Raw genomic sequence first — 16,262 nt, 5'->3', positions numbered from 1 at the left:
CCCCGCTGTCTCTCTTGCTTCCTCTCTCACCATGTGATCTCTTACAGCTCCCCTTCACCTTCCACTATGAGTGGAAGTAGCCTGAAGCCCTCACCAGATGCAGATGCTGGTGGTGCATCTGCAGAACCATGAGTCAAATAAGCCTTTTCTTCATAAATTACCCAGTCTCAGATATTCCTTTATAGCAACACAAAATGGACTAGGAAAGAAGCCCACACTCACTTGCTTCCCTTTTACCTGCTTACTTTGTTCATTCCCTTGTTTGTCTCCTGTACTAGTCAGGGTTCACTACAGATACAGAAATAATAGGAATATATTTAATTGGGAATTGGCTTACATGATCATGGAGGCTGAGAAGTCACATATCTGCTGTCTGCAACCAGCAGCAAAATTCAGTCTAAGGGCCTGTGAATCAGGAGAGCCAATGATGTAAATCCCAGTCCAAGCACATTAAAAGATGAGATGAGATGTCCCAGCTCAAGCAGTGAGGCAGGGAAAAATGGGACAAATTCCTCCCTCCCCTCCTTCTGTTCTATTCAATCTCTCAATGGATTAGATGATATCCACTTCCATTGGGGAGAGCAATCTATTTTACAGAATTTACTGATTCAAATGCTGACCTAAATCCAGAGACATACCTAGAAACAATGCTTAATCTGGACACTCATTGGCTCAGTCAAGTTGACACATAAAATTAACCATCACACCTCCCTTACTTTAGATCCAGGAGCAGTATGTATCATTCAGTACTTTATGCACAGTACATGTTCTGTTGATGTCACTAAAATAGTTATTTATTTACCTGGCCCTTGACAGAGGATTATTTGAGAGATTATGGGATTACATAAAATAAAACAAAAACAAGAGACATACACACAGTATATTATACTATTAAAACAAATTAGTGCTCAAGAAGAGAAGATGTAGTGCTATTCTTATTTAGGAAAAATATACAGTATTAGCCTATTTGGCATGTGTGTGAACTAGGGGGGCACGTCCAGGATTCTTTTTAATCTGTGCTCCCTCTAACTCTCCAATTCTGTCTTCTCTGCCTAGATTGCTCTCTTCCCCTACCCACCCCTTCCACTACTATTTCTGATTAATTCTGCCTCATCTTTTGGATGTCACCTAAGAGATTGTTTTCTTTGGGAAGTCTTTCTTGAATTCTATGGGCTTAGCCTGTATACTGTAATAGGAGGTTTTCTCTCAACATTTATCATATGGTAGTGTAAGTGCTTTGTCTGTTTCTCCCTCTAATCCATTAGCACCATGAGGCAGGTACCATGTCTGTCATGTAGAAAGTTAGTTCTACCAGCTGGGCATGGTGGCTCATGCCTATAATCCCAGCACTTTGGGAGGCCGAGGCGGGTGGATCACCTGAGATCAGGAGTTCGAGAGCAGCCTGGCCAACATAGTGAAATCCTGTCTGTACTAAAAATACAAAAAAAAAAAAGTTAGCTGGGCATGGTGGCAGGCGCCTGTAATCCCAGCTACTTGGGAGGCTAAGGCAGGAGAATTGCTCGAACCCGGGAGGTGGAGGTTGTAGTGAGCCGAGATCATGCCATTGCACTCCAGCCTGGGCAACGAGTGAAACTATGTCTCAAAAAACAAAAAACAAATAACAAAAAAACAAAAAACAATAACAAAAACAAAAAGGAAGCTCTACCATGTGTAACACAGTGTCTGGTATATAGTGGTCACAAAATAAATATTCATTACATAATAAGTAGGCAAAAGCCAGAGCAATTTGGAATCAGAGTATATCAGAGTAAGTCTTAGTATATTATTATAAGCAAGGCTTTGGCTAAATGGCTCCTTTACCTCTACTGATTTCTGCTCTATTTAACCGGGTATATTAATTGGAATATAGGTTTGGCTGCTTGTCACAGATCTATGCCAGTTTAAACAAGAAGGAATTTTCTTTGTCACAAAACAATCCAGAGATAGGCAGTCATGGACTGGTATGGCAGCTTTGTTCTTTAGGATATTAGGTTGGTGCAAATGTAATTGTGGTTTTTGCCATTAAGATTGATAGCAAAAACCGCAATTACATTTGCACCAACCTAATAGTCAGAAGCAGGCTTTTACTTATTTTTTTTTTTGAGACGGAGTCTCACTCTTGCCCAGGCTGGAGTGCAGTGGCATGATCTTGGCTCACTGCAACCTCCACCTCCCGGGTTCAAGCGATTCTCCTGCCTCAGCCTCCCGAGTAGCTGGGATTACAGGCACCCGCCACCACACCCAGCTAATTTTTTTTTTAATTTTTTGGTAGAGGTGGGGTTTCACCATGTTGGTCATAGCTGGTCTCGAACTCCTGACATCAAGTGATGCACCTGCCTCAGCCTCCCAAAGTGTTGGGATTAGAGGCGTGAGCCACTGTGCCTGGGCTCCAGGCTTTTTCTATCTTGATGCTCCAACATCCTATGATGATGCCCTCGTTCCCATGGTTCACAGCCATGACACAATCCCAGTAAACCCACTTTTGTCCTGGAATCCTTGGAATCTACACCCAAAGCCAGTTTAATTTCTTTTGGGTACCTGAACTGATTTGAGGACCTTCTGGACCATGTAAGGCAGCTTGAGTCTGGTATGGATTTATAGAATTAATCAAGTTGAACAATTTCTCACTGCTTGTCTAATCCATGCCTTACCCTCAAGCCTTCTCAAGTGGGACAGACTAATAACTTAGCCTTAGTTGGGTATGTATGACAAGAATGCCAGCTGGTTCTTATGCCAAGGTCAAGCAGCCTTCAACCAGGGTGGTATGGTTTCCTGAGGCACAGGATACAATAAGTTAACAGAAGGGCATTCTAACAAGTTATAAAAGAGAAATTGCTTGGAACAATGTTAACTATATTATCTAGTTAGCTGTCAGGAAAAGTATATTACTTATTTGGCTATAAGGTTGCCACAAAATACGATTGCACCATTATTTCTTTACAATGCCTTTCTGTTGGGTTTATGTTATTCTGGAAATAAGTCATTAATTCTTATTACAGAAGTTTGAAATGAAGGCCAGCCCACTCTATCAGTTCTCCCCTCCCACGATATATACACACATAGCACAGATAGCACATGTATGTGTACACACACACACACACACACACAATCTCTGGAGGGAAGGAGAGAAGAGAGAGGAAAATGGGAGAAGAATCAGGGTAGGGGTGAGAGCTGGGTGCAGCTTTCTAGAGCATTAGCTAGTCACTCATCTAGAAGAAGCTGAATAAACAAAAGTAACTACTCCTTTCCTTCCCCCTCCCCAAACTAAATATTTTCATTCTGTAGACCTCACTTTGTGTCCTAGACAAAACAGGATCAGTGTGGGTCATTATGAGATGATTCTGCCAGTTTAATAGGAAAATAACAAAAAGCAAAGATCTGTCTAAATTTGTTCTTGGCAAAGGCAACATATGAGATATTATCTGATTTTTAAAAAGACGTTATCTAATTGATATGCAATCCACAGTTGATTTTCTAAAGTGGTAAAATTCACTTTTCTTTGTGTTTTGGTGTGTCTCTGTATGAGTAGTTATATTTGTAGAATTTTGGTTAATTTTTGTTACAATTATATTTCCATTATATATGTTTTTCTTTTCTTTCCACCTTCTCAAAAGTTCTCCTTTAAAGCAGAAACTTTCCATTCTTGGTTTCATCCAAAAGACAAATATTTCTGGGAAAACACTGTGTTTAAGCTATTCAGCAATTCTAGTGTTATGTAACTGACCACACTAAGACTTCCAATTAACTTCGGTTGTGTTTTATTGAAGAGTGTCATAGAACAGAATAACTGGTGATAATTTTTTAAAACTTTTCTATGTTTTTAAACAGGGAAAGCTCTCTTAAAATATATGCAGCATCTTTTGATAAGTATGGAAGGTAAATCTCCTGTCTGAAGTATTCTAAAGTCCATTGACTATATTCCAAGACTGATGCTAATCTGTCTGACATCGAGGCATTAATTTTCATAACTCAAGTTCTTCTTGCTCTTCTTTCCCTCTTGCTCGTTTCCCTGATTATTTTTGTTTTTCCTTCTTCAATGATGAGTGCATCTTGAGACTCTTTTTAGACTGCTTCTCTTCAAAATAAGAATCATGTGAATTCATGGTTTCAAATAATTTCCCATGTATATGTATGTACTAACTTACAAGTCACTTTCTTCATTTTTAATCTTTATCTCTCCTTTCTACCACTCTTCAATATATCCAATTTCTTTATCCCCAGAACTGAGCTGATATTTTTTCCAAAAGCCTCATACCTTCCCATTTTCTCTTTATTTTTATGTCCTCACCACAATCCCAGTGGTCTAGTCTTAAAACCTTGCAGTTTTGTGGGGGGTTTTTTGTTTGTTTTGCTTTACTCTGTCATTTACTTGCAACATGCTGCCTATTATCAAGTTGTTATGTTTATTTTTCCTAAATATCACTTGGATTCATTTCTTTATTTCAAAACCCTGATATTGCCTCACTCAGCCTAGGTGATAATTATTTGGTGTGTACATTACTGTAATATCCTCTTTTATGTCCTTTTTCTACTCTAAGCTAACCTATGGATAAGTATGAGAATCGTCTTGTTCACAGATGAGGATACTCATTTTCACCACTTTTATTCAACATAGTAGTGGAAGTCCCAGCCAGAACAATCAGGCAAAAGAAAGAAATAAAAGGAACCAAACTGGAAAAGAGGAAGTCAGATTCTCCCTCTTTGCAGACAACATGATCTTATATATACATAAACCAAAAAAGAATTCTTAGAACTGATAAGAGAATTCAGTAAAGTTTCAGGATACAAAATCAACATACAAAAATCAGTTGTATCTCTATATGCTAATAATAAACTAACTGAAAAAGAAATAAAGAAAGCAACCCCATTTATGATAGCTACAAAAAATACCTAGGAATAAATTTACTGAAGGAGGTGAAAGATCTCTGCAATGAAAATTACAAAACACTGATGACAGAAATTGAAGAAAAACAAACAAAGGAAAGACATTCCATGCTCATGTATTGGAAGAATTAATATTGTTAAAATAATAATACTACCCAAAGCAATTTATAGATTCAATGTAATCCCTACCAAAATACCAATTTTTCTTCCAAGAAATAGAAAAAACAGTCCTAAAATTTGTATGTAACAACAAAAGAGCCAGAATAGCCAAAGCAAAAAGAAGAAAGCTGGAGGCTTCACACTACCTGACTTTGAAATATACTACAAAGCTATAGTAACCAAAACAGTATGGTATTGGTTTAAAAACAGACATATACACCAATGGAACAGAATAGAGAAATCAGAAATAAATCCTTGTCCCTACAGCCAACTGGCTTTTGACAAAAGCACAAAGAACATACAATGGGGAAAGGATATGCTCTTCAGTAATGTGCTGTGAAAACTGGATGTTCATATGCAGAAGAATGAAACCAGACCCCATCTCTCACCGTGTATAAAAATCAACTTCAAATGGATTAAAGACTTAAACATAATTCCTAAGACTATAAAACTACTAGAAATGCTTTAGGACATTAGTCTGGGCAAAGATTTTATGGCTAAGACTTCAAAAGCACAGGCAACAGAAACAAAAATAGATAAGTGGGACTATATTAAACTAAAAACCTCTGTACAGCAAAGAAAACAATCCACAGAGTGAAGAGACAACCTGTAGAATATGAGAAAGTATTTGCAAACTATTCAACTGACAAGGGACTAATATCCAGAATATATAAGGAACTCAAAGAACTCAACAGGAAAAAACAAAACAAAACAATCCCATTGAAAAGTGGGCAAAGGCTCTGAACAGACATTTCTCAAAAAAAGACATACAATTCACCAACAGGTATATGAAAAAATGCTCAACATCACTAATCATCAGGGAAAGACAAAAAAGAATGACTATTATCAAAAAGACAAAAAATAATAAATGCTGGTGAGGATGCAGAGGAAAAGAAACTCTAATACAGTGTAATGGAAGTGTAAATTAGTATAACCATTATGGAAAACAGCATGGAGTTTGTAAAAAAAACAACTAAAGAAAGAATTACCATGCGATCCAGCAATGTCACTACTGGGTATTTATCCAAAGGAAAGGAAATCAGTATATCAGAGGAAATTAGTATATCGAAGGGCTACCTGGACCTCCATGTATATTTCAGCACTATTCATAATAGCCACGATATAGAATCAACCTAAGTGTACATCAGTGGATGAATGGGTAAAGAAAATGTGGACACACACACACACACACACACACACACACACACACACGAATACTATTCAGCCATAAAAAATGAAATTCTGTTATTTGCAGCAATGTGGATGGAACTAGAGGTCAGTATGTTAAGTGAAATGAGCTAGGCACAGAAAGACAAATATTGCATGTTCTCACTCATGTGGGAGCTAAAAAGAAAGTTAATCTCATGGAAAAGAATAGAATGATGTTTACCAGAGAGGCTGGAAAAGGTGGAGAGGGGGATGAAGAAGAGGTTGCTTAATAGGTGCAAAGGTACAGTTGGAAGGATTAAGTTTTAGTGTTTGATAACACAGTAGGGTGACTATAGTTAACAGTAATTTATTATATATTTCAAAATAGCTAAAAGATTATTTGAAATGTTCCCAACACAAATAAATGTTAAATGTTTGAAATGATGGATATCCTAATTACCCTGATTTGCTCACTGCACATTGTATGCATTTATCAAACTATCACAGGTACCTCACAAACATGTATCAATAAAAAAGTCCTCTTGTTCACACTGTTCATTTATCTTTTAAGAAAATTTTTTTAAAAATCTGCCAACTGGCTACTTTATTCCCACCTCATTTACCTGAACTATATGGTCCACTTCTCCAAACAAATATCATCTCTTTCCATCTCCTTTCAACATGCCATTTGGAAGACTCCTCTTTCTTCCTCCCCAAACATATTTCTCTATTTCTTCAAAGGTGGTGGTTAACACAGCCTTAATAAAAGCTGAAATTACCTGGTCCTTTAAGAGCGAGCACCACCTGACTCATTTTCTCAGTGTCTCAGGGCTACATTGTTAGTCTGCCCTGCTCTCTTTATCTGTACTTGCTGATGTGTGGCTTTGTAACATCATGTAGTCATTTTCTTTATGCCTTTTCTCTGCTTTTAGAGTACAAACAACTTTAAGGTAGAGACAAAATCTAAGATTTATTTATATCATTCAACTATAATTACTAAGTACTTGCTGATTTTGTTTTTTTGAGACAGGGTCTTGCTGCATTGCCCAGGCTGGTGTTGAATTCCTGGGCTCAAGTGATCCTCCTGCCTCAGCCTCCCTAAGTGCTGGGATTACAGGCATGAGCCACCATGTCCAGCCACACTTACTGAGTTTATAGCATGGTATCTATCTATATCAAATTATTTATTGAGCATCTGCTATGTGCTAGGCACAGTGTGAGGTGCTAGAAATACAGTGATGAGAAAAAACTGACATTACCCATGCTTTGATAGAGTTAACAGTCTAATGGGAGAAACGGGAGAAACAGACATTTATCAAATAATCATACAATTAAGTGTAAAATTACAACTGTGATAGAGCTACAAAGAGAGGAATATGGTACTGTGAGAGCACATAATAGGGGTATTTAACTGAGGTGGGAGAGGAGAACAGGGAAGGATGTCCCAAAGATGGAGAACCACATGAGCAAAGGCTGTGTGAAGGGAGGGAGCCAGATATGTTCAAGACATCGAAAGAAGACTGGGGTGGCTGGAGCCCAGAGAGCATAGGCAGATTAGTGGAAGGAAGCTGAAGAGGCAGGCAGGGGCTAACCTGGGCAAGGCCCTGTGGCATATGAAAAGGCTTTAGGTTTTTTTACTGAGCAATGAGGAGCCACTGGAGGGATTTAAGAACAGGAAAGGATAGTATGGGGTTTTGAAAAGATCACTGTGGTCACTGTGTGGAGGATAAATTAAAGTGGGCAGGAAAATCAAGCATGGTGTTTTTCTATGTTGTGTAGCGACTCAGTAAATGTTGCTCATTGACTCAACAGTTTGTGGGGCTTATAGTTCTTGCTGTAATCTCTATATTATGACGTTTGGCTTCAAGCTAAAAAATCTTGAGCTACTCAAAATATGGGTCTAATTTTTAACATAGTCTCCTAAGCATTTGCAATTCATTGACCTAACATGTAGTAGTAACAGATAATAACAATGATGATGATAGACAACATTATCTAGTATCTAGAGTTTAGTATCTAGTGTCTAGATAATAGAAAACATTATGTATGCTGCTGAGCACTGTGCTAAAGGCATGATGTCAATTATCTTAATTAATTCCTACTATAAGCCAATGAGGAAGGTGTTTGTATTCCTTTTTTTTTTTTTTTTTTGAGATGGAGTCTCGCTCTGTCACCAGGCAGGAGTGCAGTGGCGTGATCTCGGCTCACTGCAACCTCTGCCTCCTGGGTTCAAGCAATTCTCCTGCCCCTGCTTCCCGAGTAGCTGGGATACAGGCACATGCCACCACACCCAGCTAATTTTTGTATTTTTAGTAGAGACAGGTTTTCACCATGTTGGCCAGGATGGTCTGGATCTTTTGACCTTGTGATCCACCTGCCTCAGCCTCCCAAAGTGCTGGGATTACAGGCGTGAGCCTCTGTGCCCGGCCTGTATCCCTATTTTCTTAGAAATACGTTGTGCACATGTACCCTAGAACTTAAAATATAATTAAAAAAAGAAGAAATAGGCTTAGAGGTGTTAAAGACCTTGCGTCAGAGAGAAGTGGTGGGACTAGGACTCAAATCTAGTTGTCTCTAACTGCAGAGCCTTCACTCTTAGCTACTTTGTTATAGAAGTTCTAGTTTATCTTGGTTTTCAGTACCATTTCAATACCACTATTATGAAAAAGGAGATTCCTTCAGTCCCACAAAGAGATATGATTTGGCTAATTGCCCAATAACTCCTTCCTCAATCTTGGTCAAAGCCTCCATGGCATCAGCTCACCCAGCTCCCATTCTGCAGATGTTTTATTACATGTCACACAACCTGGCATTATTTCTGAGTTGATGGTTGTATGTTTTGATCTTTTCAACCATGTGAACAAATTTCTGGCTGGCTGTCCTTTTTTCTTTTACAGAAATATATAATTAGATGAGGTAATAATGCTCATTAGCCCAAGTTACAAATAGTATTTCAGTATCCAACTTCCTCCTTAGGAGAGCATCATCACTGATTAAGAATAATTGCCAACAATTGGCCAGGCGCGGTGGCTCACACATGTAATCCTAGCACTTTGGGAGGCCAAGGTGGGTGGATCACTGGAGGTCAGGAGTTTGAGACCAGCCTGGCCAACATGGCGAAACCCCGTCTCTATAAAAAATATAAAATTAGCCGGGCGTGGTGGTGGGCACATGTGATCCCAGCTACTTGGGAGGCTGCGGCAGGAGAATCGCTTGAACCCAGGAGCCGGCGGTTGCCGTGAGCTGGGATGGTGCCATGGCACTCCAGCCTGGGTAAGAGAGCAAGACTCCATCTCAAAAAAAAAAAAAAATATTGCCAACAATTGGTAAACTATTAGTTGAAAAATGTTTGCCATCATGGCCCGAGGAGCTCTCTGCCTTTGGCCTACCATCTGCTAAGTGCTATTTGCTTGTTTCTTCTGTCTTCATTTTCTATACCCTAGGGCAGCCTCTTCTTTAGTTGTAATACATCTGCCTAAAGTGGGCTTGTAATTTGCTCGCCTAAATATAAAAACGTAATAACAGAGCATTGAGAATTTTTCACTCATACCTTATAGTATTTCTGTGATAACTAATAAAATCAGCTTGGTCCCTCAGAAAATGGAAGCAACGGCTTACTGGTTAAGGAGTTTTCAGAGGACTGGTCATCTTTAACCAAACATGACTGGCTCTTTACCCTTTGCAAAGGAAGGTTGAAAGTTCAAGCAAAAAGCAGGTGAAACCACAGTTATCATAGCTAGGAACAACCATAGCAGAATGCCCAACTGATAGTGGAAAGCTGAAGATGGAAATTTGATTGGTAAGCAACACAGGCTGCAAACCTAAAGAATAGGGAGAAGCATTTCATAGGGATATTGGAAGAAATAAATAGCTTTCATATTGTTGGAGGAAGGAATCAAGAAATACCAGATTTATTTGCTTATGTCCTCCAAAAGGTTTTATGGATCTATAATCTTTATTATAGTTTATGAGTAAATTATTGCAAAAGGGCAATTATTAGTTTTGTTCAAAAGTCCACTACCAGTGAGTGGGAGAAGTTTCACCTTAGTCTGCTTAGGTAGTGGTTATAGGTAAGTAGAGGCAATTTGTGCTCAGTAATACTAAGGTGTGGAATGGAAATCCTGCCCTCTCACTTATTTATTTTTCTTCGCATGGTTATTATTATTATTATTGCCTTCTCAGGACTGCTTTCTTCTAAACTTTTGACTGGGCATAGGACATTATAGTGCAGCATTCAGTTTGAGGATGACAAAGCCAAGGCCTTCTCGTTTCTTACCATTTTATGTTGATATTGCCATCTTCAAGGCAAGTTTTTTTAAAAAACAACTTTATTGAGGTTTGACTGAGATGCAGAATGCTGTACATATCTAATGTATACAACTTGATGAGTTTGGGGATAAGTATATTCCCATGAAACCATCACCACCATCAAAGCCACAGATATATCATCACCTCCCAAAGCTTCCTCCTTCCTCCTTTATTATTATTATTAGTATATTCTTATTATTTTGTGTGTGTATGTGAAGATCACTTAACATAAGATCTACCCTCTCAGAAAATTTTAAGTATATAATAGAGTATTGGTAGCTATTAGGCACTGTGTTATAGACCTGTAGTAGATCCCTAGAAGGTATTCATCTTGTATAATTGAAACTTGGCACCCTTTGACCATCACCACCACATTTCTCCCACCCCCTCACCCTGCCAATCACCATGCTACTCTGCTTCTATGAGTTCGACTATTTTAGATTCCACATGTGAGACCATACAGTATTTGTCTTTCTGTGTTTGGTTTATTTCACTTAGTATGTATTTCAGGTCCATTTATGTAGCCACAGATGGCAGGATTTCCTTTTTGTTTTTTTTTTTTTGTTTTTTTTTGACGGAGTCTTGCTCTGTCGCCCTGGCTGGAGTGCAGTGGCACCATCTCAGCTCACTGCAAGCTCCGCCTCCCGGGTTTGCCATTCTCCTGCCTCAGCCTCCCAAGTAGCTGGAATTACAGGCGCCCGCCACCATGCCTGGCTAATTTTTTGTATTTTTAGTAGAGGCAGGATTTCACCGTGTTAGCCAGGATGGTCTCGATCTCCCAACCTCGTGATCTGCCTGCCTCGGCCTCCCAAAGTGCTGGGATTACAGGCGTGAGCCACCATGCCTGGCCTCCTTTTTTAAGGTTGAATAATAATTGTATCTGCAATATTTTGACTATTGTGAATAATGCTGCAATTAATATGGGAGTGCAGGTATCTCTTTGAGATACTGATTTAAATTCTTTTGGATAAATACCCAGAACTAGGATTGCTGGATCATATGGTAGTTCTATTTTTAATTTTGTAGGAATCACCATACTGTTTTCCATAGTGGCTGTACCAATTTATTTTCCCAACAATAGCATATCAGGGTTCCTTTTTGTCTGCATCCTCACCAACACTTATTTGTTTTTTGATAATGGCCATCCCCACAGGTATGAGGTGATATCTCATTCTGGTTTTGTTGCATTTTCCTGATGATTAGTGATATTAAGCATCTTTTCATACACCTGTTGGCCATTTGTCAGTCTTCTTTGGAAAATTGCCTGTTCAAGTCCCCTGTCTCATTTTTAAAATCAGGTTGGTTCGTTTGCTGTTGAGTTGTATGCGTTCCTTACATATTTTGGATATTAACCGCTTATCAGATATATGGTTTGTAAGACAAGTTTTTATTACATACTTATTTCGAAGTACAGTGTCCATTATACTTTCACTGTCCTTACTTTTCTGTTATGCAATATAATATCTTACCCAGGTAAAAGTATAAAGAATACTCAGGTTACAAACCAAAAGCAGTAAACAAATACAAAATTACATTAAAGGGAAATGGTGTGAGAGTAGAGAGAGGAGATACATTTTTATTCAATGCCTCCTATGTTCCACGTACTCTATCAGATACTTTACATAGTATATCTCATTTATTCCTCATGATAAGCATGACAAGAGACAAATGAGGAAAATAAGGCTGTGAGAAGTGAGGGTCAGACTCTTGGTTGGCAAGTCATCCAGAGCTGGAATTTAAACTCATATGCCAAATGTCCCATCATTTACCCAGACACATAAATATCACTCCATATCATCCTACATAAGTACATTCTGTAATAATTTTTGTAGTTTTTACTTCTTCTTGCAGCCAGAGAGGTAGAATAAAATGTAGAAAAATGTGGTGTCATAGAGACCAATGAATACATAAATAAATGAATGAATGGGGTATATATATTGTATACTTCCATTTCTAGACAGACTCTATTAAAGAATCAGCACACCAGCTGCTTGCATTTGCTCTTTATTTATTGGCTCTGGTAAAACTGTAAAGCAAGAAATTTTTTTTTTCTCCTGTTTGTTGCTCTTCCATACCTCTTTTCTCTTATATGCTAGAACTTTTCTGTTGTTACTGTCAGTGCACACCAAATATGGCAACACAAAACTATTCCTAGAACATACTAATGCTTAAATATAGATCTTCCCCTATTTTGCAGATTTTCGTGTATACAGTACATTATTGTTAACTATAAGCACAATGTACAGATCTCTAGAACTTATTCTTCTTGCATAACTGAAACTCTGTACACACTGAACAGGAATTCCTCATCTGCCCCTCTCCAGCCCCAGGCAATCACCATTCTACTTCCTGCTTCTAAGAGTTTGGCTATTTTAGATACCTCGTATAAGTGGGATCATGTAGTATTTGTCCTTCTGTAAGTGGCTTAGTTCACTTAGAGTAACGTCCTCAAGGTTCATCCATGTTGTTGCATATGACAGGATTTTCTTTCTTTTTAATACTTAATAATACCACATTTTCTTTATCCATTCATCTGTTGATGGACATTTAGGTCGCTTCCACCTCTTGGCTATTGTGAATAATGCGGCAATGAACATGGAAGTGCAAGTATCGCTTTCAGATCTTAATTTATTTTGGGTAAATACCCAGAATTGAGATTGCTAGACTATATGGTAGTTCTCTTTAATTTTTTGAGGAACCTCCATACTGTTTTCCATAGTGGCTGCACCATTTTACATTCCTACTAACAGTGCACAAGGGTTCCAATTTCTCCCCATTCTCACCAACACTTGTTATTTTGTGTGTGTGTGTGTGTGTGTGTGTGTGTGTGTGTTTAATAATGGCCACCTTAACAGGTTTGAGGTTACATCTCATTATGGTTTTGGTTTGCATTTTCCTGATGATTAGTGATGTTGAGCACTTTCTCATATATGTGTTGGTCGTTTGTATGTCTTCTTTGGAAAAATATCTATTCGGGTGTTTTGCCCATTTTTAAATTGGGTTTTTTTTCTATTCAGTTGTAGAAGCTCTTAAAATATTGTGGGTATTAACCCCTTATTAGATACATGATTTGCAAATATTTTCTCCCATTCCATAGGTCATTTATTCACTCTATTGGCTGTTTCATTTGCTGCACAGAAGCTTTTTAGTTTGATATACTTTCACTTCTCTAATTTTAATTTTCTTGCCTGTGCTTTTGGTGTGATATCCAAGAAATCATTGCCAAGCCCAATATAATGAAGCTTTCCCCCTATATTTTTATCTAAGTCCTTTGTGTTGCTATAAAGGAATACCTGAGAGCAGGTACTTTATAAAGAAAAGAAGTTTATTTGGCTCATGGTTCTGCAAGCTGTACACAAGAAGCATGACGCCAACATCCGCATCTGTTGAGGGCCTCAAGCCGCTTTAGTTCATGGCAGAAGGGGAAGGTGAGGCAGCGCATGCAGAGATCACATGGTGAGAGAGGAGGCAGGAGAGAGATGGGGGTCATACTCCTTGTAACAATCAGCTCTCACTGGAACTAATAAAGTGAGAACTCACACAATACCTTGAGGATGGTACCAAGCTATTAATGGGGGATTTGCCTCCATGATCCAGACACCTCCCATTAGGCCCTACCTCCAACACTGGGGATTAAATTTCAACATAAGATTATGAGGGGTCAAACAAACCAAACTATAGCAATTTTCTTTAAGGAGTTTTATAGTTTCAGGTCTTATGTTTAAGTCTGCAATCCATTTTGAATTGATTTTTGTGTATGGTGTAAAATAAATGTCCAATTTCATTCTTTTACATGTGATCTAGTTTTTGTACAAATGTTTTCCCAGCACCATTTGTTGGAGAGATTATCTTTTCCTTGTTGTATATTCTTGGCATCCTTATTGAAGATCAGTTGACCACATATGCTTGGGTTTATTTCTGGGCTTTCTGTTCTGTTCCATTGATCTGTGTGTCTATCTTTATGCCGGTACCATAAAGTTTTGATTACTGTGGCTTTGTAATATGTTTTCAAATCAGGAAGCATGAGATCTCCAGCTTTACTCTTCTTTTTCAAGATTGCTTTGATTATTCAGGATCCTTTGTAGCTCCATTTGAATTTTAAGGTTATTTTTGCTATTTCTGTCAAAAATACACTTGGGATTTTGGAAGGGATTGCACTGAATATGCAGAAGTTTTGGGTAATATGGACATTTTAACATATTAAGTCTTTCAACCCATAAACACGGGATGTCTTTCTATTTAGGTGTATCAGCAAAAAAAAAAAAAAAAAAAAAAAAAAAAAAAAAAAAAAAGCAGAAAAAACCCTTATAAACTAATAAACAAATTCAGTCAATTGCAAAATAAAGAATTAATGTGTTTCTATATACTAACAACAAACAATCTAAAAGTGAAATTTACAAAGCAATCCCATTTACAATAGTATCAGAATAAAGTACCTTGGAATAAACTGAACCAAAGAGATGCAAGTCTTGCTCTCTAAAAACTACAAAACATTCCTGATCTTTTAACAAAACTTAACCTATCCTCTCAGGACTCTGTTAGGTCACGGGAAGGCTAATGTGGTAAATAAACACCAACTGAGTTATAAATGGCTTACCGGTTTGTCTTCCCACATATTGACCAGGAGTACTTTAACCCAGTGAGTACACGTAATAAGGTAATATGGACTGAACTGCCTACTGATGAAATATTTTTAAATGAATATTAAAAAATTTGTAAACTGCAACACACAATTGTTCTATCTAGCATAAAGTCTGCCTCTTTTTTTGCAGAACAGCATTTGTACAAAATTACATACATTGTGAGGTGTAAATACAAATAGTTATTCTTGGAAAACCTCTCTGAAATTTTAAAGTAATTCCATGAGAAGACATCATTTCAGATTTCCTAGTGTTGCATACATAACACGCTTTTCAGTGAGTCTGGATAAATATGGTTTGGGAGGAAGTACAATAAGGAGGCAGTGGAATTTTTTTGGATCACTTACCATGTGCTTGATGATTTGCATGCATTATTTCATTTGATCTCTTTCAAACTCTTTCAGGTAGATGGTTGTCCCATTTTGCAGATGAGGAAATTAAGGCTCAGGGTAGTAGCATTCAGGTTCACTCACTGCAAGGCTGGATGTGAAGCTGTATCCACTTGGCTTGAAGCTAGTTCTTTTCCCTTTACACACTAGGTGGCCAGCCAGGGAATTGGAGTACAGAGAAAGGTGAGTAGATCTGAAACCTGAGTGGGGCCTTGTGAATTTAAGCCGCCCTGTCCGGGAAGGTTTCCTGGGAGAGTGAGGTTGAAGAAACTGCTTAATATCCCTTAAATGGAAATATTTCAGTTACTGCCAAATGTGTAGCCAAAAATCAGGTTAAAGTAGTGGTGAAGTTAATCTTACAGGTTGTTTAACTGTCCTCAGTTGCATTTCGTGGTGTCTAAGATCACCTAATAGGTCCTCTAGAGGTGGGCCTGGGTTCCTGAGGATGGCTTAACAAGCAGGGAGGTAGGGCCTTCACATGATTTTCCTCTGGTTCCCAGCAACATTCTGCCCTGATCATCATAGAAGGATTTAGTCTATGTGTTTTTCGTTCGTTTGTTTTTTAAATTATAGAACAACCACTTCAGCTTGCTAAAAGGGCATCTCCTCTCTATACAGTCACTGTGCCCTTAGGTTCTGGTTGTATGGGGATAACCTGGCTGAATGACTTGTAGATGTTCTCAAGTGTCCACAGATCCTTTTGTTTTTCCTTAATGTGCCCTTGCTGTCATTT

General features: G+C 38.2%; 1 protein-coding gene across 4 annotated transcripts in view; it reads left to right on the top strand.

The window, feature by feature from the left end:
- RGL1 (ral guanine nucleotide dissociation stimulator like 1) overlaps positions 1-16,262 on the top strand; it is a 292,061-nt gene that overhangs the window by 151,348 nt on the left and 124,451 nt on the right. The window lies entirely within an intron of this gene.

Source organism: Gorilla gorilla, chromosome 1, assembly GCF_029281585.2.
Source record: "Gorilla gorilla gorilla isolate KB3781 chromosome 1, NHGRI_mGorGor1-v2.1_pri, whole genome shotgun sequence".
NCBI classification, from domain to species: Eukaryota; Metazoa; Chordata; class Mammalia; order Primates; family Hominidae; genus Gorilla; species Gorilla gorilla.
Note: the sequence above shows the minus strand (reverse complement) of the source record. Positions and strands in the feature narration are given on the sequence as shown.